Below are 5390 nucleotides of genomic sequence, written 5' to 3'. Positions count from 1 at the left end.
GAGACATAAATGAGATTATGATTATGCAAGTCATAACACAAAAGCCTTAGCCTAGTGACCCTGATATGCCCGCCACATAGTAAAATATGAATAAATGTTAGCTATTGTGCATAATTTTTTTTAACTTCTTAGCAAAGCTCTGAGGTGAGCTCAATATCTCTATTTTAAAATGTATTTTTATCATTGTGAAGTAAGAAGAGGTCAACCAACACATGACTTAGCTCCTGACTGTAAGAAAATTCTAAATGGTATCTTGTGGTGGGCAAGAAGACAGCTGTTAACCCAGGTCAGCACATTCTTATTAGATAATTGGTATATTCAAAACACTGCTAGAAATAGTAGAATATAAGAAAATCACTAAATGTAAATAGTTATAAGCAGCTTATAATAGCCCGTTTGGTGACTGACACAGGTAAGAAGGCAGAATATAGAAAGCGGTATAAGAAAGGTATAATAATAAAATTGGGGCTCAGTGAAGGTTATAACACTGTGCTGGGGTTAGAATTTTAAAGGTCTCATGGAAATGGGGTCATAGATGGTGATATTTTAGATTGGTTCTCAGGGTTTGGATAGGCAGAAGGGAAGCCAAGAACATTGTAGGCAGAACTGAAGGAAATAAATAATGACTCATTCCCAAGCATTTAGTTGTTGGAGTTAAAATGCATACATAGGTTATTTGTGTGAAACTTAAAAACAAGACAATAGATTTTTAAGATCTTGTATTAACTCTACTCATGATAATTTACAAAATAGCTACTATTCACTCACTAACTTCACTGTATTATTTTCAGCTGTGTTGGAGGTTTTAGAAGTGAAAGACATTTTTGCTCTGTACTGAACCTTTGAAAACCATTTCAAGTGAAACAACCTGGGTTTTTATATTATATAAGTTTTATGAATGTAAATCCATATATCATCATGATCATTTACTGCTGATGAAGTATATAATAATATGACTGGTATAAAGCAAATCAGATATGAGCCTAAATCATACCAACAAAACTAGATTGAATTATTCTCCAATCTAGTATCATTCATTCTTTTACTTAAAAAAATCAACAAATATTTTAAAATACATACCAAGAACCATGAAGAAGAAATTACAAAGTAAAATCTATATATATTGCTTATTATAAACAACAGGAAATAAAATTGGTTCATAATTCCCATAAATATATTCTGTGAACACCAAAATCTATTATGTCTGTTATTTCACTTCACTTGAACTGATATGGTGGTTTTATAAACTGATTTTTCTCCTTAGTTTTTTTCTTAATTTCAGAAAATGAGATTTTCTGCTTACATGTGTCAGTGTCTTGAACCAAGGCACTCAACCTATCACTATTGAAAAATCTGCATAAATGTACATTGAGTAAAATATACTTGCTACATTTATCTAAGGCCCAAATTTAGCTTTCTAGTGCAAATTAGCTTGCCAGTTATTGAAAAAATATTTTTAATCCTGATTGTAAAGATATATACATGCTTTCTATAGAAGATTACATTCTTCGGTTGATAAAACAGATCCTGTTCCTGCATTTTTATATGAGAAAGAAATATAACTAGGTTTATTACATCTCCTACAACTCTTAGAATCTTCACCACCTTATTAACCTGGTGTTCTGATTTCCTTTGTTGCATCTTTTTTTAAGAAAAAAGTTCTTAAATTAAAAATGGAGTCGCTCAGACTGCATTCTTTCCTGAAGAGGAAAACTGGCTTCACGCTCAAGAGAGAACACCTCAGCTCCTTCTTCTGACGTCTGGTTCTCTACACAGTTGGATAAGCTTTTCTAGTAATGAACCATAGCAATAATGCAGGGAAGTATAGTCTTTGATATATCTTTTAAAGCATAGATTTTTCACTGAATCAGCAATCGCTCTTGGAATATAGATGCAGACCAAAGAGATATATCCATAGCTATATCTATATCTATGTCTATATCATCTATTTGAGGCAGGATCTTGCTCTGTCACCCAGGTCAGAGTTCAATGGTGCAGTCATGTCTCACTGCAGCCTCAACCTCCCTGGCTGAAGTGATCCTCTCACCTCAGCATCCCAAGTAGTGTGGACTACAGGCACATGCCACTATATGCGGCAATTATCTTTTAAAATGTTTTGTAGAGATGAGGTCTTGTTATGTTGCCCATTCTAGTCTCAAATTCCTGGCCTCAAGTGGTCCTCTGGCCTTGGCCTCCCAAAGTCCTGGAATTATAGGCGTGAGCTGCTGCATCCAGTCTATAGTATTTTAAATTGTCCACTTGCAGCATTCTTTCAAGCTGCTTACACACAAAATCAAATCAATTATTCTGGTGGTCAACATAACAAAAATAGCACCATAATTTTAAAAAGTAGAATTATTTTGACTGAATCAGAAGCCTCCATATTAATCCCACCTCTATGCATGTCGTAATGGGCCTAATTTGAGTGCACTTTCATATTTAAAGCATGATATTTTAGAAGGGGATATAAAATGGGAATGTTTGTTTGGAGACAGGCTACATCTTTTCATGGCACCCAGAGCAACAAGCAAAAAGAACCCTGAAATAAGAGGTAGCTCTGGAGTTCCAGTCCTCGAGCTGAACTGTGGAAAGCCTTTCAACTTCGTATAGAACAGTTAACAGAAGCGCTTCTTTGTCAATCTCTTGCATATGCATTGCTTCATAAATGCAAGTAATACCATCAGTAATATCAGCAACAGAAATAATTTTATATTTTAAATTAGTAATGAAATCATCATTTTAAAGTAAAAAGGGGAAAATTTTAGTGTCAACCTTGAGCTTCCTTCATTAGTCTATTAAGTCTCGGTCTTTCTCTGCTTACAATGACTTTCATGCATATTTCTAAAATTAAGGAAAATGCCAGAAATACAGGTTGTTTGTGTATATAGTTGGTCCTACTTTGTTATTTTGGATTGCCTAAATAATGACATTGAAACAACAAAAAAATATCCAACTGGGGCAGAGGAACTGACCCCAAAATGTAACTGAGTAAAAAATGCTAATGTTTAGTAAAATACAAGGATGCTGCCTGGGCAGGGCTGTGAACTACTTCTTTGGACTTAATTTCATTCTCAGCCTTCCTGACAATACTTATTTCAATATATACATTAAGTATTCAAAACTAGGGAAGCGTTCAAGCTATATTGTATCCACCCAAGAAGGTGTCTTTCCGTATGAGTCAGTAGGTGTCTTAAGAAAGATTAAATAGTTTAACAACCCAAGGTTTTATATTTTCCCCATTAAAAATTTACTTTTGGCAAGGTGTGGTCGCTCATGCTAGTAATCCCAGCACCTTGGAGGGCCCAGGTGAGAGGATTGCTGAAGCCCAGGAGTTCAAGAGCAGTCTGAGCAACACAGTGAGACCTCATCTGTAATTTAAAAAAAAAAAAACTTTTGAAGGGCGAGACGTGTTGGTTCAACGCCTGTAATCTCAGCACTTTGGGAGACGGAGGCAGGCAGATCACTTGATTACAGGAGTTTGAGACCAGCCTAGACAACGTAGTGAGATGCTGTCTCTGCAAGAAAAGTACAAAAATTAGCCAGGTATGGTAGCCTGCACCTGTAGTCTCCATACTCAGGAGACTGAGGTGGGAGGATCAATCACACCCTGGAGGTCAAGGCCACAGTGAGACATGATTGTGCCACTGCACTCCAGCCAGGGTGACAGTAAGACCTTGTCTCAAAATTAAGTTAAATTAAATTTATTTATCTATTTATATTCTTCCACTACATTACTATGAGGAAAAATATTCAACACCTAATTTGCTCTTACAGATGGAATAGATGACTTCTAGAAGTCAAACCCTCCTGAGCAAATAGAGTATACTCTAGTACATCCTGAGCAAACAGTATATATAAAATGGTTGAAGACATTTCTGGAACAGAGATAACTAGAGCAACACCAGTCCTACCACTCTTCCTTCCAGCAGTTCTGTAACTGCACAGCATCTGTGACATTTTTCTCTCAATTTCAATGGCCTGCACATTCAAATGTGGTGGGCACTGACTGCCACTGTATTTTCCTCATTCCATTATTTTTCCCTTTACTCAAAGGGAAAGCTAGAGACATCCCTCCCTGACTAAATGGCCTCTATCTCCAGGAAAACATGTCACTACTGTGAGAACATAAAGACCCCATTATGTCTCTATTTCTATATTTACTTTTTTTCCAAAATCTGAACTGTACAATTTGTGAACATAGGGATTCCGACATCAGAATTAGGTTTTTTAACTGTATCATTCTGTTAACCCACCCTTTAAAGAATTCAAATTTAACATAGTTTGCAGCTTAAAAGCAGCATAAAATAAAATTTCAGGAAATGTCATGGCAACACATCAAACATTTAATGTCAGGTTCCCTTATGTTCATTGCACTGCAAAAGGCAACCACCAATTATGCAATTTTGGAATGATATTTTACTTTGTAATTAAAACTCAGATTCCTTGTGCTTGATATTTGTAGAGCATCTGAGCAAAGCAATTGCTCCCTGGGAAGGGAAGATGGTATCTTTGCACTTTGAAAGACTTCTGCCTACAGTGCTGTTATAAATAAGCTTTTTTCCTTTGTTAGCTTCATGCACCTCACTTCACACTTAGATATGTTATCAAGGAATCATCAAATAACATGCATGCATAAGGTCATTGTTCAGAAGTTGGTGTAAATTTTATTACTAGACGGTTCCTTTGTTCCATATGATGAACAGCACCTTCATTTAATTATAATGCTGAAAACTTCATCTGATATGTGCCCAGCCTTTAATTGTTTCCAACCGTAAACTGACATAAAAATGTGAATATGATTTGAGTAACAATGGACCAGTTGATAAGATGCTAAGGAAAAGAGGATACTTGTAAAATTGCCAGCAGTACATCATCTTTTTATGGCCTGTTAATTCTCCTTTACTGTAGGCTTTTTATAAATAAGTGAAAGGCATACATTTTATTTGCCTCTTTATTTGAAGTCCATTCATCTTAGTGACCCTATCCTGTATACCAGTGTTGTGGGGCATACCTTATTCTGACACACTGTAGCTATCATCTCGCCTAATAAAATGAGTGTACCACACACATTTAAGTTACATATGCATATACATATGTGTGTATATATATATGTGTGTGTGTATATATATATACACATATATATAACTTAAATGTGTGTGGTACACTTATTTTATTATATATATATAACTTAAATGTGTGTGGTACACTTATTATATATATATATAACTTAAATGTGTGTGGTACACTTATTATATATACATATATATATATGTATTCATATATAAAATTTACTATCAAGCAGTTGAAGAACTCTCTATCTTACTAAAGTCCAATAGACTAAGGTACAATAGTAAATGCAGGCATTTTCACAAATGAAATTATTTGTTTTT

At 35.0% G+C, this 5390-nt stretch overlaps 1 pseudogene; it reads right to left on the bottom strand.

The window, feature by feature from the left end:
- Positions 1-1678: 1678 nt before the first annotated feature.
- LOC119471695 lies at positions 1679-1832 on the bottom strand (annotated as a pseudogene).
- Between the last annotated feature and the right edge of the window lie 3558 nt (positions 1833-5390).

The sequence above is a fragment of the Cebus imitator genome, unplaced genomic scaffold (assembly GCF_001604975.1).
Source record: "Cebus imitator isolate Cc_AM_T3 unplaced genomic scaffold, Cebus_imitator-1.0 Scaffold69, whole genome shotgun sequence".
Classification (NCBI taxonomy): Eukaryota; Metazoa; Chordata; class Mammalia; order Primates; family Cebidae; genus Cebus; species Cebus imitator.
Note: the sequence above shows the minus strand (reverse complement) of the source record. Positions and strands in the feature narration are given on the sequence as shown.